The sequence below is a fragment of the Mesocricetus auratus genome, unplaced genomic scaffold, assembly GCF_017639785.1.
Source record: "Mesocricetus auratus isolate SY011 unplaced genomic scaffold, BCM_Maur_2.0 Super-Scaffold_100691, whole genome shotgun sequence".
Classification (NCBI taxonomy): Eukaryota; Metazoa; Chordata; class Mammalia; order Rodentia; family Cricetidae; genus Mesocricetus; species Mesocricetus auratus.
Genome location: NW_024429267.1, coordinates 52,406,296 through 52,423,080, shown reverse-complemented (window position 1 = coordinate 52,423,080; position 16,785 = coordinate 52,406,296).

Below are 16,785 nucleotides of genomic sequence, written 5' to 3'. Positions count from 1 at the left end.
CCTTTTTGGGTAACTGTCTTCATCACTCGGTGTTCAGTCTGTACACCCTGTGCCATGGTCCTTTCTCCAAGGAACACTGCATAGGGCTACTTCATCTTAACTGAGTTGCCTACTCATAGGCCTTACCCCTCAGCCCTGAGTCAAAGGGGCTTCGTGTAAATGCATGACTCTGGCAAACGAATCAGCCCATCACGGTGTCCTAATTAGGGTTTCTCTTGCTGGGATGAAACACCGTGACCAAAGAGCAAGTTGGGGAGGAAAGGTTTATTCTGCTTACACTTCCATACAGTTCATCATCAAAGAAAGTCAGGACAGGTTTATTCTGCTTACACTTCGATACAGTTCATCATCAAAGGAAGTCAGGACAGGAGCTTAAGCAGGGCAGGGACCTGGAAACAGGGGCTGATGCAGAGGTCACAGTGGGCTACAGCTTGCTGGATTGCTCAGCCTGCTTTCCTATAAAACCCAGGACCACAAGCCCAGGGATGGCCCAACCTACAATGGGCTGAGCACTCACCCACCAATCACTAATAAGAAAATGTCCTACAGGCTTGCCTGCAGGCCCTTCTTACAGAGGCATTTTCTCAACCAAGCTCCCTCCTCTCCAATGACTTCAGCTTGTGACAAGCTGACATAAAAGTAACGAGGGGAACAGCATCTGAGCCATAGGGAGAGATTGCTAATGAGGACCCATGACTTTGAAAATGACATGATGAGCTGTCCTGTGACCGCCTTTTCCTGGGAGAAATGCAACATGAATGTCTATCTACCCACGACACCCTAAAGTAGTGATTGCACCAGAGTCCAACCTGGAGAACCAATGAGTTACTTTTTCTTGGGATCAGTAAGATGAGTGTGGGTGAGGGGTTATTTACAAGGAGCAGGAGTGACGCAGCAGCAGCTGGGGCATGGGAAAAGCCAACCTGGTCACAGGTAAGGACTCACTGAAGCTGTCATCCTAGAGCCCTCTGTACAGCTTGCAGGCAGTTCACAAGAGGGAAGCCCTTCTCCATGGCTCAGATGCCAGTGCCCCCTCACACCATGGCTGTGGACTCCTTTTATATAGCTGGGAGGGCCAGTCAGAATTCTCCAAATGTCTGCTTTCCCAGACTTGTGACCTTTTATGTCTCTCTTGAGTCTCAGGAGCCTTCCCCCATCCTGGATTGTTCTTTGAATTTGAAGGAAGCTGCCTTACAACAGAGGTCTGAGCCCACACAGTCCAGGGAACTGAGTTATCACCTCTGAGCCCTTAGTTCTGCCTGGTTCACTGGCTTTCTGCGGGCATGGTCACCAGACTAGTCTAAGTGAGACAGGCATCCCGGATCAGATTTTATCCCCAGACCATCTGAATTAGTCCCAGAGCAGAGCACAGGACTTGGCCTTTTTGGGTACACCATGTAACAACCTCATTGCTACAGTCATACACCAGGTAACAACCTCACTGCTACAGCCATACACCATGTAACAACCTCATTGCTACAGCCATATACCATGTAACAACCTCATTTCTACAGCCATACACCATGTAACAACCTCATTGCTACAGTCATACACCAGGTAACAACCTCACTGCTACAGTCATGTACCATGTAACAACCTCACTGCTACAGCCATACACCAGGTAACAACCTCATTTCTACAGCCATACACCATGTAACAACCTCATTTCTACAGCCATACACCATGTAACAACCTCATTTCTACAGCCATACACCATGTAACAACCTCACTGCTACAGTCATGTACCATGTAACAACCTCACTGCTACAGCCATACACCAGGTAACAACCTCATTTCTACAGCCATATACCAGGTAACAACCTCATTGCTACAGCCATACACCATGTAACAACCTCAATGCTACAGTCATACACCAGGAAACAACCTCATTGCTACAGCCATACACCATGTAACAACCTCATTTCTACAGCCATATACCAGGTAACAACCTCATTGCTACAGCCATACACCATGTAACAACCTCAATGCTACAGTCATACACCAGGAAACAACCTCATTGCTACAGCCATACACCATGTAACAACCTCAATGCTACAACCATATACCAGGTAACAACCTCAATGCTACAGCCATATACCAGGTAACAACCTCATTGCTACAGCCATACACCAGGTAACAACCTCATTGTTACAGCCATACACCAGGTAACAACCTCACTGCTACAGCCATACACCAGGTAACAACCTCAATGCTACAGCCATATACCATGTAACAACCTCATTGCTACAGTCATGTACCATGTAACAACCTCACTGCTACAGCCATACACCAGGTAACAACCTCACTGCTACAGCCATATACCATGTAACAACCTCACTGCTACAGCCATATACCAGGTAACAACCTCATTGCTACAGCCATACACCAGGTAACAACCTCAATGCTACAGTCATACACCATGTAACAACCTCACTGCTACAGCCATACACCAGGAAACAACCTCAATGCTACAGTCATACACCAGGTAACAACCTCAATGCTACAGTCATACACCATGTAACAACCTCAATGCTACAGTCATACACCATGTAACAACCTCAATGCTACAACCATACACCATGTAACAACCTCATTGCTACAACCATACACCATGTAACAACCTCAATGCTACAACCATACACCAGGTAACAACCTCATTGTTACAGGTCACGGACTCCACCTGTCCCTCCCACTTCAGATCACACCAGGGCCTTTAACGCCTGCCTTTAGACGGTGTGGGAGCCTTGTATGTAGTCTCCCACACCGAAGGACGCAGTCTTCCAGCGGATGTGATACTGGTCTATGACTCCAGGGCAGGCTGCAGTGCAATTCCTGTGCCCTGCAGGAGGCATAAGGAGCTCCATCAGGAGATACAGCTGTAAGTGTGCCACAGTCATTATGGGGACTAGACGGTTAAAACACACTGAGCACACAGCCTGGCACTGGCAGACAGGGGCTTTCTACACCAGTGTTTCCAAGGCCGTGCCCCTCTCTCACTCCCAGCCTGAACTCCTTCCTGCAATACATCAGCCGCTAGAGAAAGCATCATATGTCCTGAGTAACATGATGTGTATTCATCTCCGCCTTCACCCTCGCTCCTTCCTGCAGTCCCAGGAGACAGAGTTCCTATACCTTGTGCTATGTCACCCACAGTGACAAATGCAAGCTTATGGGTGCAGGTGTCTCCCTGGTGACCCATGAGTCACTTCTTTCCCTTCTAAAGCAATGACCAGATCATCTGACACAACAGAAGCACAGAGTCATTTTCCTCTGCACTGCATTTCAGAGCAGGGAAGTGACATTAAGAGTCCCTATCCCTCATGTTCCTTTCTTTGGTACCTTATAAGGTACCAAGTCCCCATCAGAGCAAGACAGCAGGTACTTTCTCAAGGAAATTCTAGAACAAATGACCACTCTTGGGACCAATGGGATAGATCATCCTTGTAAGAATGAGGAAGTCCTGGTATAAAAGGCCACTGAAGAAGAACAAATTTCCATGGAAATATAGACACGTTTAGAAGTAAGACCATGTTTTTCCGGTAGACTGAACAGTAATGTTCACCAGTGTTCTCCTGGGGCACCCACAATTTCTTTTCCCTTTAAGCTCCACTCCTACTTAGCCACCGGTCTTCAATATTTAAGTCTGAAAAAGGGACATTTGTTTCCTTGAGGAAGATGACAGAAGAGAGTTCTCAATTCACTGTGCATGGACATCCAAGTCCCCAGCACAGCTCACTGACTTTTTGGGGTCCCATCCAATAACTCAAGGTATAAGATCATATGGCAAAGAATGCTCTAGCACCGTGGTTCTCAGCCTTCCTGTTTTAATAGAGCTCCACATATTGTGGTGATCCCCAACCATACAATTATTCTTGTCGATTTGTCATAACTGTAATTTTGTTATTGTCGTGAATTGTAATGTAAATATCTGTGTTTTCCAATGGTCTTTAGGCGGCCGCTGTGAAAGGGTCATTGGACCCCCAAAGGGGTCATAATCCACAGGTTGAGAACTACTGCTCTAACAACCCATGAACGTGTGTGTGTGTGTGTGTGTGTGTGTGTACATGCACACATTCGTACAAACTCACACGAGTTTACATTCACCCTCTGTGATATTGACCTTCACTGTCAACTGGAATCATGTAGGAGACACATTTTGGGGTGTATCTACGAAGATTCTTCCAAAGAGGTGCCGCTGAAGAGAAAAAAATCCACCCTTAGGTGACAGCTGTTATGATAAAGCATGAGGGGAGCCTTGTGTGGATGGCGGATTCCATGGCAGGCGAGGTTGACCGAGGCAGAGAGACAAGCATGACCGGCAGACAGAGCTTGAGTGGGAAGTTTTATTAGAAAGGGGAGGGAAGGGGGAAGGAAACAGAAAAAAGGTAAAGAGACACAGAGACAGAGAGAGAGGAGGGGAGAGGAGAGGTGAAGGGAGGGGAGGGGAGGGGAAAGGGGAGGGAGGGGAGGGAAGAGAGAGGAGAAGGGGAGAGGAGAGGGGAGGGGAGGGGAGAGGGGAGGGGAGGGGAGGGGAAGGGAGAGGGGAAAGGAAGAGGGAGAGGGGGAAGGGGAGAGGGGGAAGGGGAGAGGGGAGGGGAGAGGGAGAGGGGGAAGGGGAGGAGATGAGGAGAGGAGAGGAGAGGAGGGGGAGACAAGAAAAATCCTGTCTGCCCCAGGGGAACAGTGGGAAAACAGAATGGGAAAGAGAGGGGTAAGAGTCTGTCTTTTAAAGGGGTCCTTTGCACCTGCAGTGCAAACTATTAATCATGGACCCCTGGGCTGACCAGGGCACTGCCTGAGTGCATTCTGCCAGGTGACCGGGCAGGCCAGCGTAATGCCCGAGCCTTTCAGCAGCAGCATCCCACGGGCTGGCGTCAGAAAGTGAACACAGCTCAGGCCTTCACGCCAATGCTTCCTGACCACACACCGTGGCCAACTGCCACACAGTCCTGTCACCACGGCTAAGTCCACTCCCACATCCACACCATGAAGGGCTGTAACCTTAGAGCACAAGCCCCAGCGAACTGTCTCTTCCTTGAGTTGCCTTTGTCAGACATTTTATCAGAGAGACACAGGAGTAGCTGGTACAACCTCATTACCTTTAAATGATGCAGTTTGCATTCTCACAGAGCGAACTTTTTAAACAACCCGAAGCTGTGAAGAACTCGTCCCTGATTGCCTATGCCAACAGTTTTAAACAGAAAGAATTTAGATTTGTGAAACAACAGGTTCTATCCCAGTAACTTGAAAATGTTTTTTTGGAGGAATGTATTGATTCTTAGGAGCACAATTTTATTTCCATGGACAATTAAAAGGAAATTATGCCACTAGGTTTAAGATGGAATCTCTACTTATCACATGGAACCCAGGAGACAACTGCCTTAATTTAAAAGACCCTAAAGGCTAATGCTTGCTTGGCTCTTTGCAATAATCTATTTTGCCATAATTTTGCTTTTCCTCCCATTTAATCCCTTCATCCACACAGCAACACTGTTCCCATTGGTGTTTTGAAGAACAATAGATTGAGGGGCTGTTGAGAAATGTTCTGGGATGACAGACTTGGCTGCTAAGCTAACAGGGACATGTAGAGCTGAAGGAAAAAGTCAAATGTTTTCTTCATCACAGGACTTCACAGAGTCTTTACTATGCTATTGTGGCTCATGCGTCAGAGGGACAAGCCCAATTACAGAGACGTTTGTAAAACGCACAGCATGGCGGCCCATATGCAGTACCCACCAATCAATACTAACTCTGATAATTACTGGTATTGGCTATGTTGACCTGGGCCTTCCCAAACAGACATGCGAAAGGTCTCTTTCATCTGCAGGACAACTTTCCAGATTTAATGTCCCACGAAATTCATTTTAGGAAAGACATTACTTGACATTCCCTATTAATATTTTATAAACATTTTTTGTATTTATGAACAAGGAAACAAGGTGAAATATGATGCCATATACAAGCACATAAAATATAATGAGACCGTATACCTGATTTTGGAAGCATTTATAACCCAGAACAGGGCTAGTTTCTACTCACAGAGAACTACATTTATTCTGCCTCCTCAGGGGAGCTAAATGATCCTAATATCTGTACATTTTCCTTATTTATCCCCCAAATAGACAGTCCTGTGGATGGTCAGTTCTGACAAGAGATGGCTTAGCAAATGGATGAGTCTGAAGAAACAGAGAAAATGCAAAAGCCACTTTGCTCTGATGCAGAAGGGTGGCTCACACCTGGGATTCTAGCACTCCAGAGAATGCTGAAGCCAGGGGATTGCTGTGAGGCTGAGGCCAGTGTGGGCTCCTTTGAGAGTTCCAGGTCAGCCTAGGCCTCGGTGTAAGAAAAAAAAAATGAAAGAAGCAGGCTTTCATCCAGCCCTTTATCAACACCCAGAGACATGCAGAAATGGCTTGAGATCAGCATGGGCTACCCAGCAAAACTCTCACACCAAACCAGGAATCCAGCAGAGTATGCAGATGAAGAAGGGAAGTCACCTTGTGCTGATTTCAATGCTCTGGAGAAAAATGCATGAGGACCAGGCTGGGGGAAGGGCTCTGCCTTCAGTAAAGAAGCAGGGACTCTAGGGAGGAGCCACCACTAGAGCAGATACCTGCAGGCAGGAAGGGAGGTGTCCACTCAACAGAGAAGAGGGGACCTGGACTGCAACAGATGTGTGAAGGCAGGGGAGGGGGGCAGCATGAAGAATGGTGGAAGATGTGATCAGAACGGTAATGAGAGAGAGAGGGAGGGAGGGAGGGAAGGAGGGGAGGGAGGGAGGGAAGGGAGGGAGGGAGGGAGGGCGTTCACCTGTGGACCTCAGGTATTTTAAGCGCTGGGGAATTTTGAGCAGAAGAGCCATGCTATGTGATACCTTGAATGATGACCCTATTTGTTGCGTTGAAATTAAACACACTGGCTGTGCAGAGCAGAGCATCATTCACGCAGCTAAGATCATGGCGGCCTAGAAGCAAGAGGCGGCCGTGAGCGAGGCCCTGGAACGTGATTCATTGCAGGGAAATAACACCTGACAGGCTGGCAGGCTGCGCCTCATTCTGAGCCCCTTCAGGAAGTGCAGCTGAGGAGGAGGGCTGCCTTGCCTTTGTAGGATGCACATAGTCAGCTGTCAAGGCTGGCCTTGGCTCACCTAGCTCATGCCCCCTTCTTCCCACTCAAGAATCGAACGCAGTCAAGATCCAAGTCAAGATGGCTGGTGGGTCACCATAGCTACAGGTGCCTGGCAACCAGCATTGACTGATGGCCATTGATCTATGGATTCCCAAACCCTATGAAAGTAGCTCCCTGAAACAGGCATCTGAATCCCTGGTACAGTTCCAAGTGGAAGGGAAAATATTCCGTCACATCTCATTCCATCTCGCTGGCTTTTACTCCCAAAGCTCCAAGGCCCAGCACTATGCATTTGGGGGTCACAGCCCCCAGAGGGGCTTCTCAAAACTAATGACTGCAGAAAGTTTCAGAGAGTGAGTGACAGAGAAGGCAGAGCCAAAGAAACTAGTTATATGGACAAAGGAAATGAAGTTGGAACCATGAGGGAAACAAGGAGTTTGTAAGAAATAGCAGAAAGGGTGACTCAGGGCCTGCAACTGTGGCCCACGGGCCAAATGTGCCCTTGTCTGTTGTTTGCAAACATTGTTCTTTAGTAGAAAGTAATTATTTGTGGCTTCATTCAGGGTACAGTGGCAAAGCTGGGTGCTTATGATGTTGGCCTGGTGTTGCTGAAAGCATTAGGTTCAGAGGTTTGTCATTTAGAGATAGACTCTGTCCACTGTGGCCCACCTGTTCCTGAGTGGACTGGAGGACCTGTTTTCACTCTGTTGGCTCTGGCCCTACACAGCAGAGCAATGACTGCGGGTGGGAGAGACCGGAAGGAGCAGGAAGAACCATCTCATGGCTCAACACTTCCATCGAGTTCATGACAATTGTCTACCCCAAGAATCAGTGATATGTTAAGGGCCCAAGTTCATATCACACACACACACACACACACACACACACACACACACACACACGCACACACACACACACACACGCACACACATACATACACACACACACACACACAATTATACAATCCATCAGTCAACCATACAGTCATTGTAATGGTGTTGGAGATGAGGGCTGTGGAGGGTTTAGATGAAGGCTTAAGAATGGAGCCATTCACAAGATTATAGGTAAGACCCTATATAATGTTTGGAAAATACACAAAGTTTTTCAAAGTTTTAGTCCCTAGAACATGTTTCCATCTTTCCTCCTGGCTCTGCAGAGGGTTGTGTCCTTTGGGGACCATGATGATGCAGTGCTATTGAGACATTCAGTTGGCCAGCTGTATCCTCTCATTCACAGCCCCTCAAGAGAGCAGGTGACCCTGTCGGCACGTAAGGACACAACGAGAAACAGCCTCCTGATGACTCGGGAACAGCAGGACTCAGGAGGACAGAGTCTCTTTGTAAATGGACAACCAGTGAATATGTACAGTTGCTCAAGCCCCCATCTGTTCTACACTACGGCAGCTGAGCTGCCTAAGACGTTCCACAGCGTCTGATCGCATCCTGGATAACCCTGGAGACAACTGAGTCCTGTGGTCACTGAGAGAGGGCCACAGAAATGTCCCCTCCTCCTCTCAATTATGCAGCCTTCTCCTACCTCCAGAGAATCACATCCACCTCCTTTTTTTCTTCCTCCTCAGCTTCCTCTTTTTTTGAGAAGAGCAAGGTCTCATGTAGCTCATGCTGGCCTCGAACTCACTGTGCACCTGAGAGTTATTGGTCCTCCTGTTCCCACCTCCCAAACGTTGGGATGACAAGCACACACCTTCAAGTCCAGCTTCCAAAAGTCAATGTCTCTCCCAAACACATAACCAGGAGCCACTAGAAACATCAGAACTGAAAAATCATGCTGGTCTGGGTTTTTCAAGAAAGCCTTCAAAGGCTGTAAATGGCTGTGGGCATGCTCCAATGCCCCCAGGGCCTTCATTTGTTCTGGGTCATTTGCTAGTCACAGAGCCCTGAGAAAGAGCCTCCAGGATCTAAATGGACAATGTTCAAAAACGCCAAGGGCTTGGATTGGTTTCTTTCCTTCAGCCTTAGTTATCTCTGTGGAATTGTTTATCGTGAGGCTAGTGACCATCTTAGCCATCACCTCAGGTGGATAGAAGGGGTCTAAGAGACTTTCATTCAGTAATTTTAAAAGCTGTCCCATGCTGTGGATGAGGAAAATAAGAGCCATGCCGTGCTGTGGTTTCAGCACACAGCGCTGACCATCCTAATAAGACAGGAACTTGGGCTGTCTCCTCTGCCTTTGTATCCATAAGCCCTGGGAAGCTTTCATCTTAGCACAAACCAATGTTTTGTCCTCAGAGTTTTCAAACCCCAAGTCTCTCCTAGAAACCTGTATAACCAAAGATTGCTACTTCTTTCCCTGTTGAGAGATGGAGCTGTGCTTGTTCAGCTGACAAAACTTTCTGCAAAACTGCTGAACCAGGACCCAAAATGCTATTGCCAAGGCTGGGATTTACCGCCCCCCCCCATGCTTGGCCATGATACAAGGAACTCACCCCTGGCAGTGTTTTCTGGGGTCTGGTCCTATGTAGAGTGACAGTGCCATGTAGTAATAAGATCAGCCCAGTCTGCACAGCCCATTTTTCTGTACTAAAGTGCTATGGGTGGTGTTGTTACTCTTCTTGGGGAGGTTTTGGTCCTTTGATTCTTTCTTTGTCATGCTGACTGGCACACTGTCCCCCCTGATACTGCAGTCTGAATGGGAAATGTTCCCCCAAGGGCTCCTGCTTTTGAACACTGGCTGTTGGTGCAATTTGGGGAAGCTGTAGAGAAGTTCAGGAGGTGAGGCCTGGTTAGCAGGAGTAAGATAACAGGAACCAGTCTTTGAAGGTAACAGCTGCCCCTAGATCACATGTAATCTTTGCTTCCTGTCTGAAGCTGACTGAGAAGGAGCAGCTGCACACCCCTGCAGCCTGGGAGCATTCTGCCACGCTTTCCCACCACTATAGAACTCTGAAACTGTGTGTGTGGGGGGGGGGGGGCATCTTTCTTCTTCTACATTGTATCTGTTGGTTGTTGTGATATGGTGACATGGAAAATAAGTAACAGAAATCTAAGGGAGGCACATGAAAGGAGAAGTCTCACAGGTTCAACATCCAGCCACCCAAAGGAAGCAACCAGGTACTACCAGGCTTGTGTCCCCAAGCAGTCACTGCTGTTGAGAACTGTGTCTCTTCTGTAAAATTCCAGTGAAGATTTAAGTGTTTCTTCTCTGAAGGAGGGTGATAGAAAAGTGACAAAGCACAGAGGTCTAGAGCCAAGGGAAAATGCAGAGAAATGCTCAATGAATGTGCTAATAAATACTAAGTCCCATCATAGTCTGAATTGGAAATGCAGAGAGACTATTTTTTGCCCACTGCATTAGCAATTCCTTTTCTACTTAGCAAAATATAAATCCTACGGTTTAGAGAGAGAAGATCTGTACATCATGTGTCTATGGAGAATGTTGGAATCATGCACTCATGGATTATGTACAGCAGAAATTTAAATGCTTTTAACATTTTAGAGATAATTTTGTAATGTATTTTTTAAATTGTATAATTTTCCATAAACTTTCACTTTAGATCCTATGGAATGTGGTATCCATGAATATAAATGAAGGAAAAGGAGCCCATGAGTATATAGGACTCTTGTGAGTATAATGGATAATCTTGTGTCAACTTGTATGGGTATACACACACACATACATACATGAACAGACAATGTTTACTAGGCAGGCATCCTTTATCTGTCCCTCTGCCTAAGGATCAGATAGAAAATCTCTTCACTCTCCCCTCATCTCTACTCTTCAAATTACTCTGTAGAGCTGATTCATTCTGCCCCTGGGGCAAAGATGGTACCTCCTTGCTATTTGTGACCATATTTACATGTAAAGGGGTACCTTCCAGTCATAAGCCACCTCTCCATGGTGGTGACTCCTGCCTGGGATGCCATCTCCAGCTCCACCCCTCTTCCTCCCAGCTCCCCTGCAGGGGTCTGCCTGCTGTGGGCGCCCCAGGCAGCCCCATCTGCTCCTGGGAGATGGGGTCAGGTGCAGGAGAAACTTTTCCTGCCAGGCAGTGAGGCAGCCAGGCCACTGTTGAATGGCAAGTTCACAAAGTCCTTCAAAGGCTCTCTTCTAACTTCCAACACCTCAGCCTGCTTCTCCACGCGGCACCTCCCCAGCACTAGCTGCAGCTCCCCTGGCTTCCAGTCGCCATTGCCCACAAACTTCCACCCACTCCCTCTCAGGTGGCACAGGCTGGTTCTCCGACACCACCTGGACACAGAACAAGATATTAACTTTCATATGTCTGTCCTGCTCAAGGTGTGGTCTGGAGTTCACAGTCTCAATTCTAGTTCGTCAAGGTGGACACAGGAAGTTCTTATCACAGCAGAAAGGAAGCCAGCCTTTCTCTCCCTATAGGTATGTGGGTGTGAGATTCCTAGGGAAACACATCTACACAATCACCTTCTCAGTGGGCGTGGAGTCTAACCTGTTCTTGTACTGTTTGCTTATATAACATAGTTTTCAGAGCAAACTTCCCAGGTCCAGCAGTCTTAAAAGACTAGCCTAACCACCTGCCACAAAGCACTAATTATAAAGGCAAGGAGATGTGGTAAAAAGCAAACAGAGGGTTAAATAATCATTTGCAGTAGAATTAAGGAGTCCACGGCCTCAGGTCCATCTCTGGGTTACTGACATGAGCTATAAAATGTAAACAGAAAGAACTTGAGCAGAGAAGAAGAGGCAGGTGTAACTCAGCAGTCCTGATGTTGTGGGTTCTGGTTGACAATTACTTCCAGACTAGTTTTGCAAGGTGGTGAAAAGCAGTCCTTGTCGCTTGAGGGGACAGGGTTAGTGATGCTCCAGGGTGCAGCCTTGCCCTGGTGAATAACTGCTCTCATCCGGGGCATTGTCTGTAAGGAGAAGTTCTGTGCAATGCCTGGACATGAAGGTGACTGTGGGTTTGGGGTAAAGACTCCAGACTGCAAGGTGCCCTTCTGGGATCTGGAAGAAGGAGTTCTAAGATGCCTAAATTCCTGGTTGTGCTTTCAGCCTTCGGGGGGAAAGAGAAAGGTCAGTATCAACAGTTCTTAGGCAGACACTCCTTCAGCAGTTAGCACGCCCTTGTCAGAGTTAAGTAGGAGACTCTCAGATGAAAGAGGAGGGCAGAGGTGCCAGGCTTTCATTCTGTGTTTAGTTACCACATGGGTCCAAGTGAGGAATCTATGTGTTTTAGCAAAAGCAACTTCTAAGTGATGTCTATACACGCAGGGCTACCCAGCCTCACTCAGGAATGCCAGGACATAGGGATCTCATCCACCTACCCTTTGAACAGCCCTAGACACCAGAGGGCCATCCCAGTTCAGCAGATGCTGAAAGGTTAGCCTCAGAAACTAACCTCAGGTTTTCGACATCACACAGGCAGTCAGAGGCCAGGCAGTGTTTCAAGGAACAATGACCCATCTGTAGCTAAAACCCCTAGTGGTGTTACAGCTGTCAATGAGAAATGAGGATTATCAAGGAAGGTTGATCCTGAAATGAACCTTCATCCTCTCTCAAGCCATCCCTTAGCTAAACTATGCTAAAGTATGAGACTACAGCACAGTGAATACAAATGGGGGCTAGGTTGGGGAAATCCCAGGGGAAGTCTGATCTACCTCAGCTGGGATGCTAGACTTGTGTCACTCCTTGTCATAGGACGGGGAATGTTCATACCTGCTGATAAGGGTCTGGAAGGAGTCTACTGAGAGTCCCAGGTTCTTATGTTTGGAATAAAGAATAAGACTTTATAGATTACTTCCATTGCTACCAGGGACCGACGGGTAGCGATGGAAGTAGTCTATTAAGAAGAAAGGTCAGAAGCACTAATGACAGTCCCTGGAGGAGTGAGTCGCTTTGGATGACTAAACACCCACTTTCTCCCATCCTTGGGGACCTTGCAAGCTCTGTGCCCTACATAGAGCCCTGGTGGGATGGCTATCTGGTCCTCTGCCTCTTCATATGCTAATCTCAGTGCTCCCTCCTCCCCCCACCCCTACCTTCCACTCCCCTACTCAATCCCCCCCACCTCCACTCCCACCCCTGCTCCATGCCCTATTCTCCTGACATAGAAAGGCACATGACACCTTCCTCCTGCTCTTGTAGACGTGAACAAGGACTGAGCCTTAGGAAGAGTCTATAAAAATCATCACAGAGGCTGGGGTGGGGCACTCAGTAAGTAAACACACTTGCTATGCAGGATAGAGGACCATAGTTCCTATCTCTAGCATCCACAAAAAGCTGGTGGGTGGGGTGTAATCCCAGCTGCCTGTAATCCTAGCACTCAGGAGGCAGACACCAGGCATCCCAGAGCAAGCCAGCCTAGCTAGACTAGCCAAACTGGTGGAGAGCAATGGAGGCAGACAGCAGTGTCAACCTCTGCTCTCTATACCCTCTTACACCTATGCACAGGCACACCCTACACATACGCAAGCACGCATACATGTACCACATACACATGCACAAAAGATCTCCTAGACACTACATAGGATAAGGAAACCACCAACCATTTCTATGAACAATGTAGCAAAGAGGTGAACACATTTCTATGAACAATGTAACAAAGAGATGAACATCCTTCTAATAGCTTCTTTGTTTGGGGGCGGGGCAAGGGAGGACTTGGGTCTTCCCTTTGTTGTAATGAATGTTCTCCAGAGAAGATGGAGAAGAAGCTAATCACTCCCTAATCTTTGCATTTCTGAGCCAGCCCCCAGCTCAAGCACATCAAAGGTGCTTTGTTCAAATTAGGACTCACCTGCCCCAAGACCCTTCCCAAACCCCTCTGAATCTGTCCTAAATTCCCAGAGGCTGACCCTAGAGGTCACAGCACAGACCCTTTCCTGCCCGAAACCCCCCTGCTGGCTTGCCTCATTTCCACAGCTCTGAGTCACTATATTCCAGCCCTGACACTGACACTCCAACACCCCATTAGATCAAGGGCTGCACCTCGCCCTGCCACCCCAGCATGCTGGCAGCAGGGATCTGAAGTTGTTTAGATTTGTGCTCAGTTTTTAAAAATAAAAATCTATGTTGCACTTTTTTCCTTATTACAAAAGCAATACATGTTTGTCATAAAAATATTCAAACAGCATGGATAAGCAGAATAAAGAAATAAAAGGCACCATTACTGCATCAAACAAAGAATAGGCAGGACGAGCATGTTGGAATACATCTTTTCAGACTTTTTTCTCTGCGGAGATACATCCACTTAATGTTGCGATAGGAGATCACATTGAAAATTGTGGAAATGAACTTGCTTTTTTTTTAACACTTGGCACTATATTGAGAACATTTTTCCATGTCATTAAATATCTACATGATGTTTCTTTTCTTCTATTTGCAATAGGAACCAAATTTGATAGTCTTCCTATGAATACAAAAGCAATCCACCATGAAATGTTCATACCCTTAACCTCAGCCATGGTTTCCCCTGAGGGAATCATGAGGATAGCAGGGTCAATCTGAAAAATAAATGCTTGATTTTTTTTAACAGAAAAATAAGAATTTTGCTTAAATTCTCTCTAGATCATTTTTAGGAGTTATATGTGCATCTCCTTTGGGGCATGTTTCAAAACTCATCTATCTAATGCTCTCAAGTTAAATTAGAAGAGGTCCAATGGGCTGGAGAGATGGCTCTCCCAGAGGACCTGGGTTTACTTCTCAGCACCTATATGATGACTGAAAGCCAGCTGTAACCCCAGTTCCAGGGCCTCTGGTGCCCTCTTCTGGCCTGCCCGAGCTCCAGACGCACACATGGTAAACACATATACATGCAGGCAAAACACCCCACACAAAGCATAGGTAAATAACAAGGTCCGGATCTCTGTGCCTCACTCATCACCCACTGTCACAGTAGAAGTGTCACTTGGTGTCTTCTCTCCAGAACCTGCCTCTCCATAAGCTATACAAAATCTGTCCCTGCAGGTGCCCTCCCACATTGACCGAGAGGCCACTGAGATTAACCTGCCAGCTGTCACCACTGCTGTCTCTGTTTCTGCCATGGGCTTGCTTGCTGTGTTCTAGGGTTAACAGATGCCCCAGAACCCTTGATGGTCATGCCAGGCCAGGAGCGGTCCAGCTTCCTGCATCTACACATTGTCATGTGAATAAAGCTGTGTCCACTGTCCATGACAAGGCCAGATCCAGGTGCTGCCTCCCCGGGGTCCTCTAAACACACAGGTGCACAGTCCTCTGTCTCTTTGACCTTGACATAAAAACAGCTGCTGGCTTCCTGTTTGCACAACAGAGAGTTCAAAGATCTAAGGAGAGGACCAGACTTCCCAAACAAGTACAGGAAGGAGAAAGACTGGGACCATCATTCTGCCTGACCTCATGTCCTCTGAGCAAATGCAAGTGAGGAAACAGTTCTAGTCTTTTCTCTACAGTCATCTCACACACACACACACACACACACACACACACACACACACACACACACACACACAGCTTGATTTTAAGTGGATGACTCTGGTCTTTAGGGGACCACCCCATTTATCTTTTTCATTTGCATTATTTGTATGGGGAGGAGACACATGCCATGGCAAACATGAGGAGGTTGGAGAATCATGTGGGTTTCTAGGATCAGACCCAAGTTCTTGGATTTGTGGCAGGAGCCTTTACCTGGAGAGCCATCTCATCATCTCACCAACCATATATATATATATATATATATATATATATATATATATATATATATATATATATATATATATATATAATAATCTCTTTCTCTGTGTGCAGGGTAGGGGGCATGCAGGTATATGTGGGTGCGTATACACAACTGTGTGCATATGGAGGTCAGTCCTCTGCCTCTCACCTTGTCTGAGACAGGGTCTCTTGTTACTAGTCAGTCTGTGTACCAAGCCTGCTAGGCTGTGGGCTTCTAAGATCCCCCTGTTCCTGTTTCCCATTTCCTTAGAGGAACACTGGGAATATAGATGCACACACTACCACACCCAGTTTTATGTGGGTCCTGGGGATCTACACTCGGGACTTTGCCCACACCCCAGGCGTTTTACCCACTGAGCCATCCCCTAGGTTCATCTGCTTATTTTTTAATGAGAATTGACGGTTGCTTATGGAAAGGATGTCATTAATAATCTTCCCTTCTCATAGACAGGGTTAATAGTGCATCCCATGGGATGGGCAGGTGACTGCAAAGGGAGGAGGATTCAGGAAAGACAAGTAGGATGATGGAGAACTGGACAGCACTCCTCTTCGAATTGAGAAGGAGCAAACCCATAAGCAGGGGACACGGGCTTCTCTCCTGTCTAAGTGGGAACGGAAGGGCCAGGTACACAGCAACAGGAACCTGTGGAGGCAAAAGCAATGATGCCTGGTGCTAGAAAGACAGCTCGGCTTCCAAGAGGAAACTCTGCTCTTGCAGAGGACCTGAGCTTGGTTCCTGGAACCCACATCAGGTGTGTCACCACCGCCTGGAACTCCAGTTTTCTTCTGGCCTCCAAAGGCATCTGCATTCTCTCTCTGTCTCTCTCCCTCCCTCCCCCTCTCCCTCACACACAAAGATAAATACTAATTTAAACGTATATGCATTGACATACTTAAACTATCTATTTACATGAACTAGGGCATGCACCTGTGATCTCATCACATGGACGGCTGAGGCAGAAAGAGTGAATGTTTGAGGCTACCACAGGCGATGTAGAGAGACCCTGTCTCAAA